The sequence below is a fragment of the Podarcis muralis genome, chromosome 5 (assembly GCF_964188315.1).
Source record: "Podarcis muralis chromosome 5, rPodMur119.hap1.1, whole genome shotgun sequence".
Taxonomy (NCBI): domain Eukaryota; kingdom Metazoa; phylum Chordata; class Lepidosauria; order Squamata; family Lacertidae; genus Podarcis; species Podarcis muralis.
The window spans coordinates 68921143-68936813 of NC_135659.1; the positions used below are offsets into that span (position 1 = coordinate 68921143).

The 15671-nt window shown below is 42.3% G+C and overlaps 1 protein-coding gene across 4 annotated transcripts in view; it reads right to left on the minus strand.

Moving 5' to 3' along the window:
* SYT2 (synaptotagmin 2) overlaps positions 1-15671 on the minus strand; it is a 148655-nt gene that overhangs the window by 41546 nt on the left and 91438 nt on the right. For all 4 annotated transcript variants that reach the window (XM_028734646.2, XM_028734645.2, XM_028734643.2 and 1 more), the window contains one exon: positions 8194-8263. The gene's annotated coding sequence lies outside the window, so the exon portion shown is untranslated. The remainder of the gene's footprint in view (positions 1-8193; positions 8264-15671) is intronic.

Here is a 15671-nt window from a genome sequence, read left to right on the forward strand (position 1 = left end):
TCTGCTCTGGTCAGACCTCACCTGGAGTACTGTGTCCAGTTCTGGGCACCACAGTTCAAGAAGGACACTGACAAACTGGAACGTGTCCAGAGGAGGGCAACCAAAATGGTCAAAGGTCTGGAAACGATGCCTTATGAGGAACGGCTAAGGGAGCTGGGCATGTTTAGCCTGGAGAAGAGGAGGTTAAGGGGTGATATGATAGCCATGTTCAAATATATAAAAGGATGTCACATAGAGGAGGGAGAAAGGTTGTTTTTCTGCTGCTCCAGAGAAGCGGACACAGAGCAATGGATCCAAACTACAAGAAAGAAGATTCCACCTAAACATTAGGAAGAACTTCCTGACAGTAAGAGCTGTTCGACAGTGGAATTTGGTGCCAAGGAGTGTGGTGGAGTCTCCTTCTTTGGAGGTCTTTAAGCAGAGGCTTGACAACCATATGTCAGGAGTGCTCTGATGGTGTTTCCTGCTTGGCAGGGGGTTGGACTTGATGGCCCTTGTGGTCTCTTCCAACTCTATGATTCTATGATTGAAAATGTGCAATGTTATAATGAAATGTTTCAGACATGTTCCTAGAATTATCACATTGGGCAGTAGGCAGCATCTTGCTGGTAGCCTCAGTTGAAAAGCTAAAGAATTACTCTTCTCTGATAACTAAATCACCCTCTTCCAACAGAATCTGCAGCACAAGTTGGAACACAAGTAGCAGGGCTGTTGGGGATCCTATAAAAGTGAAGCTATACTGAACTTTCTAAAGCAGATAGATCAGGGTTGGGAACTGGATCCAGTCAGGCCAGATCCTTATGTCTCCAGCCCCCTGCAAGACAAGTTTAGCAGGAGGGTGACACCACATCAGGTGACTTGCTTTCACTCAGCCATGCAGTTTAAAATTAAAACACATAGGCACCAGTATGACATGTTTGATGCTTTGAAGTCTTGGCAATCAGCTGATCATCAAGACTTGTATAGACTTCTTCAGGATGCTTTGAAGCCTCAATGATTGTGAGGTTTGCAAAGAGTAGTGCATGAAACTTTGCAGATACAACACCCTATTAGGCCCAACCGCATCTTTACCTGCTCCTCACTCACAGGCCAAACAGGGAGGTCTGGTTGACCTAATAAGACCCATGTAGAGGAGGTTCCCCACCACTGAGATAAGAAAGTTAGACACTCAGAGATAGAAAAATCTGTTAAAATTTTCAGTTGGCCTTAAAATGCTCTCAGGCCAAAAGCACTTGACAAGAACAGAAGCTGTAAGTTGAACTTGCCAGAACATAAACTTAAAATTTCACCAAACGAAAACTTCAGTGAAGCATAGCACATTCCACCTTGTTTGACCTGCGTATGATCCCTGTAGCAGAACAAGCTTTTAGCTCTTAGTTGCCTCACACTTTATGCTTTGGGTTTTTGACTCAAGCAAGTGTTTCTCCCAGGTCATTCTGGTAATTAAAATTGTAGCAGACAAAAAAAGGATTTTTATGTAAAGAAAGGCAGGAGTGGCGCACCTTTCCCGTGTTCTCAACACACCTTTCTTGAGACCAGATACACTTATGTCTCAGTTTCAGTCATGGGACTGATATTCTATTGACTCATACCTCTCTTCAGCTTTCTTGAAAATTCCAGAGATCCTACTTTAAAATGCAACAGTGCAATATTCTGCCTGCATGTATAAAAAATGCCTTGAACCTACTTGGATCACCAAACCACCTATTCCAGTTCCATCATAACAACATGAGAAGTGCCTGCTGGATCAGGCCAATGGCCTAAGTCCAGTCCTGTTCTCATAGTGGGAAACCAGGTGCCTGTGGCAAACCCACAAGCAGAACATAGTACAAGAGCCCTTTGCCCTCCGGCAGCTCCCACCAACTGGTATTCAGAAGCATTACTGCCTCCAGCCACTGATTGCCATATCCTCCATACATTTCTCCAACCCCCTTTTTAAAGCCATTCAATTTGGTGGCCATCTCTGCTTCCTGTGGCAGTGAGTTCCATAGTTTAACTATGCACTGCATGAACGAGTACTTTCTTTTAGCATTCATCTCTCAACAGTCACCTTCATTGGATGCCCACAAGTTCTAGTTTTAAGAGAGAGGGAGAAAAAAACCCTTTTCTCTATCCACTATCTCCATGTCAAAATTTTATAAACTTGTCTCATATCATCTCTTAATCACCTTTTCCCTAAACTAAAAAAACAACAACCCCAAAATGCAATCCTGCTTTTCCCTTGTTCTTATGAGCTTCCAGAACAACAACCTCGTATTTCATCAAGACATGCTGGCTAAGAGATTGTCACAGCACCCATAGGGGCAACTGACCTCCATATAAATCAATGTGCTTCTTTACTACAAGTTGTAATAATTTGGCCCACTGTTTGCCTTCCTTCCCCACCCCACTCTCCCCCATGCCACTTCCAGAACCCTTTCCACCCCTCCAGCCTGAGCACCATAACCACAACTACATTCCTCCTTTCCCCTCCCAATCCTAGTCTTATCTTTTTTTTTTTTTAAATATCACAAAATTTTACTTGTGATATGGGGGCATTCAACAATAACGCTGCATACTTGATGAGTGGTAGATTAACAGTTAAGGGCAACTGGTCCAAAAGCAATGGGTGCAAGCATCTCTCCTGCTGCAAACACAACAAAAACAAAACAAAATTCTGGACATTTTGCTTGCAGTGCAGGATGTTTGGACACCCTTTGCACGACGACTTAAGAGGTGCCTGTCTATTCTCTGTGCCACAGCCCTGTGAAAGGCAACAGAGACCCACGAGTGCAAAGGAAGGATGTCCCGATTGCCTCTAGTTCAATGCAACATGAGCTTCCAACACTATGCAGTCCTGTCCTCTTAAGACTTCATGCCAGTCCACCAGCTGTCATCGGAGAAATGAGCAGGCAGGTATCCGGCACCATGCAAAGAGAGAGTTAATACTGCAGCAGAGAGAAAACAGCGAGAGCGCAAGAGAGAGAGAAAAGTGCTGAGTCACTAAGCCACCTTCCACTGCAGCACTTTCATCCTGCCAGATGCCTACAGCAGTCCCAGAGCAGGAGCAGCTGAGCCAATCCTCTTTGACTTAGGTCATTGGAGCTGCTGTGACTCTCCCAGGACACCACCGCTACTCAGAGCAGGGCAGGGAGGGAGACGTAGCTGTACATTTATCTCCTCCCTGCAGTTATTGCAGCCACCTGACTGCAGAGGCTGTGGTGCAGAAAACTCCCACTTCATGCTTTCCCCATGCTTGCAAACCACCTGCAGCCCCAGACAGACCGAGGCTGCAAGCTCGCTTCAGAGCCGTCATATTCTGCAGCCCATGGAGAGTTCTACACCAGTCTCCCACTCCATTAAAACTGTTGTTTTAAGCACATGTTTTTGTGAATAACACCTCTGAAATAACTCCTTGCACCATCCATGTGCAAGGGCAGAAGGACACTTTCTGTGCACTTTCATAGATCAGCAAACTATGTTTTCACATGTGAGAGTTTGTAAATCTACATTCCCTGCAATGTGTATTTGGCACCTTTGCATTATATTAATAATACAACAGCAGAAGCAGCAACAACAAGCATCTATATAGGAATTTTGAATGTTCGGGTGTGCTGCACAGCCATTATCTTTTTTGAAATTATAGTCTTATAGTCTCCAATATATAACAGTTACAAAAAAGTGGGGGGCAAATGCAAACACAAAATCCCAACTCCCCACCCCCACCCCGGATGGATAAATTTATTTAAGTTTGCCAACGTTGAATCTGTGATTTTGGTAGTTGCCATTCTTCAGGGTTATCAATAAAACATTTTATAAAAGGATGCCATATTTCAACAAAACCATCTACATCACATCTATTATCGTGTTGCAATCCGTACAACTCTTAAAGGTAGGTCAGTCTTATCCTTTCCATATTGCAAATGGAGGCTGAAGCAGAAGAGAGTGACTTGTGAACAGCCAACTAGTGAGATCATGCCAGGGGTGAGGTTTGGTTTTGTCCCCGTACACTTCAGCAGTGATGGCCAAACTTGGCCCTCCAGCTGTTTTTGGACTACAACTCCCATCATCCCTAGTTAACAGGACCAGTGGCTAGGGATGATGGGAATTGTAGTCCCAAAACAGCTGGAGGGCCAAGTTTGGCCACCACTGCACTTCAGTCTCTTTTTGGCAGCAAACTCCACTGAACTTACTTCTGGGTAAGTATTGCAGTGCACACCTCTAAGTTTCACAAGCTCTCTATCCTACATTAGCAGAATTCACAGATGACACAAATAATACAACGGTGGATTTAAAGCCATGCGGCTCTTCTCTGCTGCCTGAATTTGACCACATCCATCACAACGTCTTGATTATGTTCTGTTAGGTCTTATAATAAGTTGCCTTTGGCTATATTTTTAGAGAGCCTGACCAGGAACTTTAAATCTGTTTAAATTCTTAGATTGCCACACAATAGATAATTACATCAGTAACAATACCCACACCAATGTGATTAAAAAGAGCAAAAGGAACTTGCCACACAGGGAATTTTTCCCTTTCCTAATACATGTACACACACACACACACACACACACACACACACACACACACTGCTACAAAGGAGGACAAAGCTATTTTTATCCCCACTTGTTAGTCAGGAAACTGATACCCAGAAAGGACAGAAAATGAAAAGAATTTAGCAGGGGAAGGGGGGGGGGCTTTGTACACATACACACTTCTTTTAAGCAAGCAGACTGTTTTACTGGATCAACCTTGGCTAAATGGTCCCGCAAGGGGTCAACTCAAGGCTGGCATGCTTTCTGCTGCCCAGCACATGAAAGTAATCAGCAGAGGGGGTAGGGGCTGAGCATGAACAGAAGCATACCTTTGAAATTACCTTGACTGGTTGGCAAGGAAGGGAAAGTGGAGAACAGCCTTCTCATTTTCACAGACAGATAGTAGTTAAAGAGAAAATTCAGCACCAGCTGCTGTCCAGTCCTACCCACTCCCTGATGCATCTCTCCCTCCTTTGGTCAATGGCCTGGTTGTTGTTGGGTTTTTTTTAAAAAAAAAATCCCTGCATTTTGTACAGCCATCCCATAATAAGAATTCTCTGCGTGGCTCACAAAGCAAAACATTAAAATGCAGTGTGAAATAAAAACCGTAACAAAAGAATAAAAAAACTGAAACACAATTCAAAACTCAGTTTACGACAGTCTGGAGGGTACCACATTGACTACTCTACGACATGTTTGGTCAGGCTTCCCCAACCAGGTGCCCTTCAAGGAGTTGTTGGGCTACAACTCCTACCAGCCTCGGTCAGAAATGCTGGGGGTTGAAGCACCTGGAGTTGGGGAAGGTTATGCTATGTTACTTGTTGGCTTTTGGGGGGTAGGAGTCCATTTCTTTCCACCAGGACTGCAGCATGTGGAGAGGGGAGGTTGGAACCCCTCTCAATAATGGAGGTTCTTTCCTTTCTTCTGTTTTTAGGTGCGCTGCAGAGGGGGAGGGTCCCACAATAACTTAAATATATGGACTCATACACTGGTAAGTATTCCTGTGGAGGACCTGAAGGCAAGGATCTGGCCCATTTGCTAATCATCTCTTAATTCATATCCAAAGACAACCCCAACCAGCTTTAAAAGACTGGGCCCACTGGGCTGCCTAGTCAAAGGCAAACCTGCTGTGAGGTATAATGTGCTAAAGTCAGCTCCTGTTCTGAGAAACGGCAATTAAGACAGCGAAAGGAGAGTTATCCATGCCATGCCACCCCTGACTGATAGGCAGCAAGCTGAACTAAGGCACATGAGTCTAAATCCCTTGATCAAAGTCATAAGTGGGAATCAATCAGTCACTGTAAGGTGATTCCTGAAAGTTTACCCCACCCAGTAAACACAGGTTCATCCTTCTTTCTTTTGTAGGATTCACAAATCCTCATTCCTGTGAACACACAACAATTATCTCCACCCCTAACCATTACCCTAGCATGACCCAAGTACAATTTATTAGTGCCAAGGAAGCTGGATCTCTTGTACTCTTTGTTTGCACTGTGACAAATGGAATTCTGTTTGCTTGATGGAGATTTTAATGACGCCAAAAGGATCTAACTTGCTTGCCATCCATACAAAGGATGATTCATTGTGCTGGGTTGGCCCACTGGAATTTGCAGCAATGGGAGCAATTAAAATGCAGCAATGTGCATTCATAATACTTTCGGTCCCACAGTAAGCATGCCATTGCACTGGAATGTGGCGGGCTTTGTAAGGCTCAATCTAGCTGTTAGGAAACAGGAAGACAAATGAGTCCCTTTTCTGGGCACTTATCCACAGGACAATGTAGGAGAAACCAGAATTGTAGGGGATGAGCCAGCAGGGTTCCCATCTATCTCCAGCAGCTACACCATCCACTTCAAACTATTTGTGTTCCTGGTGCACCTCATATGCAACTCACATGCCCCTAACAAAGGAAATCCAAGGTCACCTGCAATATTATTCAGTGATTTTTCATCCTACAAGCCACTCACCTATCCTTCCTCCCACTCAAATTATTGAAGTATCTGTTCTCTTCCTGTATCTTTAATAAGCAAGTGCTCATTATTATATGCAAGCCTTGTAATGTCCTGAGGCTCAGCAAGTCCTAAGGCTCAGTACATATCATGTAGCAGGCTGTTAAAAAGAAGACAACGATGACATTAGTTTCACATTATGGGATCCAGGCAAGATTTTGGTCCTTTTAAGAAGCTGCAAGCAGATTTGAGTAACTAATTCTGCAGTACATTATTTCCTATCTGATTTTTACTGCATCCTGGGATACCCTGATAACCTACACCAGGGAAAGAAATATTGAGAAGAGGCATCAACAAAGCGGGATCTGGTGGTGTGTGTGAGAGAAGCCCTCTTCAGGCATTCTCAGGGCAGATCACAGATCCTCTGAGCTGCTTCATGGTGGCAAGACTTCCCAGATCCTACCAATGTACAGTGCTCTGAAACTTCCCCTGTGTTTTGAGTTTCACTCAGTAGGCAGAGAAGCTGCTTACCAACAAATTGAACAAAGTCCATTCTGCAGCCCTTGGAGGAAGGAACAACCATTCTCCCTAATCACAACAGAGCGCATATAAGGGACTCACTCTGCTACACTACTTTCTCATGCAGAAAACAGGAAGGGTATTCTTTTCCTGCTGGCATTAATAGGATGATAAAAGGGATAGTACAGGACTCCCCTTCTTTGCCTGCATGGCATATGCACTAAATTAATGTTTGATGGGAGAATCAGTCAATATATTCACCCATATATAAAAGTTTGAGGGTGTAAAGAAAAAGTGTTTCTAAAAAACAACTACACATAGCTCTGATCTGATTTGCCCACTATACCCTCTGTTCCAGGAGCTGCGTTTAATGTTTTTTTTAAAGTAACAGATGCTCTGATTGTGGTTCTCTAGATATCTGATCAAGTTTGGGACATGGAGAGCCTTTCCCAAAGGTTTCAGGATCACACTCCATATGTTGAAGCACAAAACGCTTGAAAAATGGTGTATGTGCATGGATGGGATAAGAAGCGTAAAAAAATTAGGCTTGGCCAATTCACCCGAAGAGATACTGTGAGGTCAAGAAAAGTAGTTACGCTCACCAGATAACATATCTATCATGCAAATTGCTGCCCTCAGATGCAGGCCTCATAGATCTTTTCTGCCTCTTTATTTGCAAGATGAAATACATTGTTATTCTGTGTATTCCTCAAAGGCGACAAGGAAGCTTCATTGGGTAGGTATAAATCAAGACATTCTGGCTAAAAGATTGTCACAGCACCCAAAGAGGCAGCTGACCTCCATATAAATCAATGTGTTTCTTTACTACAAGTTGTAATAATTTGGCCCACTGCTGGCCTCGAGGTATGATTTAGCTAACAAATTTCAGTGTTATAACCCAGGTGTCTTTTAAGTGACCATAATGCATGGGCACCTTGCACTTCTCAGCAATTTCACGTTTTATTTTATTATCCATCAGCTTTATGCTGAGACACTGGAAGCCTTCAGTTGGATCTTTCTGTATTAATTCTTTGAATGGGTCTGTAATGCCTGGTGCATATGAAAGAGATTGTGGAGATAACGTGCCTCTTTGAGCCGTTTTTCAGTCTTTTAACTTCTTACCTCAAGACCAGGATCCAAGAGAGTGGAGTTATACAAGGAAGGGGGATTTTCAGTATCAAAAGAACAGAACAACACTGTGCAGGACTCACCACAATCACTTGTACTGGCTAGCTGTTAGGCACCTTGGAAATCTTGTGACGGTTAAGAAAGATGAGTGACCTGCATAGAACGAAACATCAATAGTCAATATTACTTATCATTTCTCTTTGCAACCTCCTAGAATTCACATCCAGCTGGGTCATTTAAATCTGCATTCCACAACCCGTATCACTGAGTAAGAAAATGTATATAAATATAACAGGGCATAGCCAATGTGCTATAGAAGCGTTTCTGCAAGAGCAAAGCAAGGAACCCTGTGTTCATCAATCTCTACTATGCCACATCCCAAACCATTCCAGAGGGTCCCCTAAACCTCAGTAGAGGTTTTTGAGGGCACTGGGCTGAAGTGCATAGGAGAGATTGGCAAAAATCAAGTGATCTATCTTCCCCAAGTAGAAGTGCTTTCAATGGGGCAAAGCCACTGTGGGGTGCAACACATCTCTATCCTACAACAGAGCTCAAGTTGGTATACATGAGGTTGCCAAGTGAACTTGCAACCAGCCCCAGAGCTGCTTAGCTTCAGCAAGGTGGAGGCATCAGTTTCCTTCAAAATGTAGCCCTGGTTTCATAGAAATGTTCAGTTTTACTCAGATGAGTTGTTTGTAGAAGCACTACTGTAAAATAGGCAGCAACCCTTTGGAGCAGCCATGAATAAACTGGATTTCTTACTGAATCAGTAGGTGGACAGATTAAATACAGGGCAAGGAAATTTAGTTAAGGTCTAAAACAATGCAAAAGTAATTTTAAATACAGGCTGGAAGCAATTCTGGCATGCAAAGGTAATTCAGCAGCAACACATTTTCACTTATTTGTAGACTTTTAACCCAGATTGTATTCATGTATTTATCCACCCCACAGTGACACACTTCCACTCCAGGAAGGATGTGGCATTTGTGGGAGGAAAAATGGCATCATGAAACAGAGAGAGATTATTTTTTAAAATTTCAATTGCATTCAACTTGATCCTACATAAATTGCTCAGAAACAGGTATGGCAAAAATGTCGGTTTCAGTTTCTCATTTTTCTGGTCCTAAGTTCAGATGACATTTCCGCATCAACTTGCATTTAAAAAACAAAACAAAAAACAACATTCCTCGTGAAAATTCATTTAGTGAGCACTTTTCCTGATATAAACCTTGTTGCAAGTGATTTCCCCTAACACATTTTTGTGTGTTATTTTCACTAACGTATATATTTGCCCATAATATATATCCATCACTGTGCCCATTTTTTGGTTGGAGAACTGCACTGCAACATTCAGGGAAGTGTGAATGCCAAAGGACAGCTGTGTTTCTGTTTGCATATTGTTTCAGGGAGTGCAAATTAGGCAGGTTTATTTGCAAGCGTGAGCTGAATTTCTCTCCCATCCATACTCAAAAGTAAGCCCTACTGAATTCTGTGTATCTTCCTTTCAAGTAAGAGTGCAGAGAGTTTCAACCTTACAATGCAATGCTATACATGTAAGTCTTCTCTGGTGTAACTGCAGTTTGACTGAATCATGGTGTAATATCCTGTTTCTGAACAAACTGTGCTTTGAACAAACTAGTTTACTATACTCAGATGCCAGAATAAGCTGTAGAAGGATTAAATTTAAACTTTATCCCCTCATATGTGGAGGAAAGGGGAAGGCAGAGAACACAAGCCTAAGGCTCACACCTGCCACCAGTCCTCTAATGCTAAAACATGGTTTACTGTTACATATGAACAAGGTCTAACAATACAATCCTGAGTCTGGTTGGACACCAAATAATTACAGGGTAGTTCTGCAGCGGTTTGATCCAGGTTCAGTTGGTGTATACAGCCAAGGAAATCAAGGATCCAGTTCTAAAGACTGAGCTACTATTTGTGATTAAAGGCAGCTAACAATTTTAAACATGGACTGCTACACGCAGACTCATTAATACTTCACCTGCTCAGGGACCCAATTTCAATGCCCTTCACTAATCATCATTCAGGAGAGACTATCCACTAACTCAGAGAAGGCAACAAAACACTCCAGCTCAGCACACTGAAAAACCTAATTCTGGAAGAAAATATAATCCACTCAAAAATATCATTGCTACTTGGCTTGGTTCAATAGCCTTGGCCTCCTCTGGACAGTAGAACATTCAGCAGCAAAAGATAAAAGTAGCAATAAAAGTAGCTCGCTTCAGAGACCTGCACAAAATTATTAGTGTACCAAGTCACGCTGTATTGAAGTGTGCAAAAAGAAGCATGTTTACAGTTGTCTTTTGCAGGGATGAAAAGTAATACAATGGAATGGGACAACTGGTCATTAAAGATACTTCCACTGCATGTAAATTGCTACACAATATTCAAGGCCAAAGAGAGGGAATAGAATGTAATGTAAAATATACATTAGCCTGGTCCTCACAAAACACTAAACCATGGTAAATAAAACTGTGGCTTATTAAATTATGGTTTAGTGTTATGTGTGAATCTTGCCCAGTAGCTTAAATATGTTTTGTTTGCTTACTGCCAACAAACCACAATGTGAAACCGTGTTTTGTTGTTGGCTTACAAACTTTGATTTGTTTTAACTATAGCTTTGCATTACATGGGAATCTAGATCCCTTTCTTAACTATGTTGTTTTTTTACCACTGCATGCCAAGTGGTCACCAAACCACAAAAGACACAAGGCAAGAATACCTGGGGGGAAACACAACAAAGTTTGAGAAACAAGGCATGGTTTGTTTGATCAGCCTTGGGAAAACTCATGGTTAACTCATGGCTTGTTAAGCAAACGATAGTTTAGCATTAGGTGCAAACCAGGCCAATGTCACCCATACAGTACATACTCATTTTTTGTGCTATCTTCTGCAGTACAAACAAGTTTTTGAAGTAACGTCTACAAATACTACATGCCGAATTCATATATAATTAAATAAGCCAATGATATTTTCTAGAATATGTTCTGGTTTTTTTTAAAAAAATAAAGATTTATTTAAAACATGTATAGGCAACCTTTCTAGGTCAAACCTCTGGGGGTAGCTTCCAATATGCAAACTGCCATAAAAATTACCCACAAACCAGCACTAACAAGAAAACATTAAAACCAGCATAACAGCACAAAGACAAATGACTAATAGCTAAAACACAACTCAACCAAGCAGCAGCCCAATTAAAACTTGTGCAAAGGTAGTTTTAAACAAGCAAGTCCTTGATGCCCTCTTAAAGTTCTGCAACATGTGGCAATAATTCAGTGAAATCTTTAGGTTGTCATCATTGCAAGACTGCATTCTACCTTCTGCCCAACAGGTGGCCACCAATTAGGAGCTTTAGGATTGAATGCCTTGACATACTGCATACTGCTCTTGGGTTCATGTTCTGCTTGTTGGCTTCCCATGGGTCACTGTGACAACACGATGCTGGACTAGATGAACCATGGCTAGATGGTTTGTTTCAGCAGGCTCTTCTTACCTGATCATGAAACTGAATGCAGTGCATCTGATTATCACCTACACAGTTCATCCCCACTGCTTGATGGGGGGACACTTGTAGGATCAGCGCAAATTATGCAGTGTGCACCACTGCCTTCTCACTTTTCCTGGTGGTCCAGGAATGAGAACATGCTTTCCAATGAATGTCCCCTACAGGTACAGCCCAAACCCAGAAATGCCCAATTGCGTGGCCAGTTTGACAAAGGAAAAGCAGCAGCAGAGAAATGATTTTCTGCATGGGAAGAATACAAAGGCAATATATTTCCTCAGATATTTGCAAGCAAGTAGGAGAAGCACTGCCTGACCCTGTAACCCGATGGAAGCCGTCACTGTGTCACAAATGGAAGTGGATGACAGAAAGTCAGAAAGAGGTCACCAGTGGACACAAAGGTCCTTTCATTCAAAGCTTCTCTGCTTTATAAACAGAAGCTTCTTCGGTACTTTTCGTTTTCACTGCACATGATTCTAATTCTTAACAGCCTTGTCTGTGTCTTCATTTCTTAGAGGAGAGGAGCGCTGAGCCCAAGGGCTGAACTAAACTTTTAGAAAGAAAGGCCCCATCTGCACTATACATATAAAGCCGTATCATGCCATTTTAAACAGCCATGACTTCCCCCAAAGAATCCTGAGAGCAGTAATTTGCTAAGGGTGTAGAGAGTTGTTAGGAGACCCCATTCCCCTCACAGACTTACCTTTCCTGGGAATTGTTGGGGGAAACCCAAAAACTGGCTTAGGGGCCACATGGGAGCAGGAGGTGGAAAAGGGGGAAGTCCCATTGTGTGAACGGACCACGTTCTCTTCTCGCATGCCCCATTCAGCACTACATTGAGTTCCACACACAGGAACACAAGGGCTTTTTCTTTTGGATTCACATTACAAACTCGTTTAAGCAAAACCCTGCTCTGTGCTGCAGTGCAGAAAAACAGAAACCAGTATTAGAACCGAGGCCAGTGGTCATGTTAAACCAGCACTTAGCACATGGCTGGCACTGCATAAATGTTAACAGTTTTGCCAGTACACCAAGCAGGCTTCCAGGTAGGTGACCTATCAGACTTTTGGGAGGGCATTAATCCTTAAACTGAAACATTTTGTGTTCTGGCATTTGCAGCTGGGATTCAAGCTCATTAGGCTTGTTTTGCATGCCTATAAATAGTCCAGGTTGTCAGTTTTGTAAAGTTTAAACAGCTATTTTAAGTCCAATAGGTTCAAGGTTACCGGTTTCTGAACCTTAGTTCCTGTGATTCACCATGGAAATGTTTTCCTTATCTGCTTTTCATTAAGCAGCTCCAAACAGCACACTAGCTATTGAGCAGGCCTGTCTGCTTCGGCTTTTACCCTGCAACTTCTACACAGATCTTCTGGTCCCACCTTAGATGCACAGTGTGGAGACAAAGTGTTCATTGAGAGAGTGAGATGGTTTGCACATAACAAATGCTAAGTCAAACTATGGCTTGGTGCATATGTGCAAACATGAGGGTTCTAGAGAGATTCACATTGCTGTGCTCCTCTGCCAGTCCTTTTTCTGCTGCACTGCAGCTGAGCATAGCAATGGTTTGATGTCATATGTTGTCTGAAATCAGATTCATATTTTGTCTCCTCCAGACAAACCATAAACTGTAAACCCAAGGAAAAAAGACATGGTTACAGCTTGTGGTTTGTCTGGACCAACACAAACCATGACCCCAAGTTGCGACAACACACTAAACCAAACCAAAGTCCCAACTTTATAAAGAGAAACACTTTACAAAGTCCAAACTTCTAAGCATTCCTAAACAAATGTTTAAAAAACATTTGTATGTCTTAACAAGAAACAAAAGCTGTTTTCTAAAACAAATCAACAAATACTTCTAGCTTTTAATTTATTATTGCTGCCTATAGACCAAGACTAAGAACATTACAAATGCAAACACAATTGCTCTATGCAGAAGTGGAATATAAATACAGCACTCAGTAGTAGGCAGTATGGTGTAGTGGTCAGAGGACCTAGGTTCAAAACCTCACTTAGCATGAAGCTCACCATGTGACCTTGGGCCAGTCACTGTCTCTTAGCCTAACCTACCTTGCAAGAGGAATTAATGAGCCCAAGCTTCATTCCAAATTCATCCCCTTAGCCCCAGCTTGGTGTTGCATCTCAACCAAGTTACCATAGAGCTGTACCTTTCATACTGCAATGGTTTGTTATCCCTGCCTTCCCTCTGCAATGGTTCAACCCCTAGTAAATAAAAGGAAGAAATGAAGTATGCCTGCAGAGGACAACCAAGCTCCTAGGCACGCTCCTATACAAGGGCAATCTGTTTGAAGAGCTCCCTTGCAGTGCAATTTGCTGCAACAGCTCTCCAGGCCTAGGCATCTGTGCACCTGTTAAGGTATTTTCCTCTTCCAAACAGCTTTCAGTTGCCAAAGGGGCAGCTTTCCAAATCACATCCATGTTCAGCTCTAATGCAGAGTTAACTTCATTAAGCTAGAGGAGAACTATCCTGTGCTGCTTACAAGGACAATTACTATGACAGCCTCTAGGGGGCTCCATTTGATAGAAAAAGGAAACTAGAAAATGCTGCATAAAATATTTTTTTTGTAATGGTCTGAAACAAACCCGGTTGCCACTAGATTTCAAACAAGAGTTGGCACAGAACTTCTTGGGTGTCTTCCTTTGCCCTTCCTTCCCCCCAAATGACAGCCTGGAGGAGCAAAAGAATCTCCCATTACTCTAACTGATTATTAAGAGTCAGGAGCCCAAATCTTGAACAGGAGACCTATTGGGCTCAGCAGCATGTAAACACAGAAGCCAGCGATGATCTTGCTGCCATTAAGAAGAGCTCAGTCACCAAAGCAGAACAGAAAGACAGCATCTGTTGAGTTTTCCAATGGGTTCTTACGCTTCAGCTTGTGTAAACTGAAGGGAAGGAAATCCTTTGTAAACTATTACAGTGACTGGACAAACTGTACTTGAACCTGTGAAATGGATAGAATTGGATAGTAATGTAAGCCTTACAGAAATGCTGCATGTGAATGTTCAATCTCTCAGTAGTCCTTAAAACAAGCCTCTAAGGTAGGTTAGCATCATTATCCCAATTTGGAGAGAGAGATAGCGTCTACTTCTGCCTATCCTCTGTAATTCTGAGCGAATTCATGGTGCAAATGAATCTTACATATAGTAAGATCTTTTACCCTTAATATGGGGGGGGGGAGGTATCCACAGTATGGGGGTAATAAAACTGAACGAACCTATAAAGAAAGCTGAAGTAATATAAGTGAAAAACTTTTATTATTCATAAGCAGTATCTAAACACGAAGCCATTATCAGCCCGCACAGTATGACAACTTCACAGTGATTCCTAACATTATTTATTTACCCCATTATTTGTCACTCTATAAGAAGGGTTCTCTGGGCAGCGTACAAGATGAAAACAAAAATAATATATTACAACAAAATACTATCACAATGGAGCAAAAAGGGGGGGGACCCACACACAACTCTAAAAATAAAAGCAAACCATTTGAAAACACAGGGTAGAAGAAGAAGACACCACAATACAAAGCAGATAAAATGGAGAGCAGAGGATAAAACCTATTACAGGACAAAGTTAATGGGATACCACAGCACAACAAAGGTTTCAGCAGCCCATGAAAATAACAAAAAAAATTGCCCAGTGCCAAAAAGACATCAAAGCAGGTATAAGACTGACCTCTCTTGGATAACATGCTGCAACCAAGGGGCCACTGTGGAAAAGGCCCTGTTGCTTGTAATTCTTCCACAATACTTTATTTTTGGAGTACTCAAAAGAACGACCTCATCCAATGATTTCAAGGCATGGGGAGGTTTATGTGAAAAGAGGCGATTCTTCAGACACTAAAGTCTCAAGCTGGTGCTTTAAAGGTTCATCCTGTACTTTGAATTGGGCCTGGAAAAGAGTCAGTGATGGTAATGAAGTACTAGCATAACACGCTCATAAAACCTGGTCCTGTTTATACTCTCCCAGCCTTATTCTGCACCAACTGGACCGTTTTCAAAGGCAGCTCCATATAC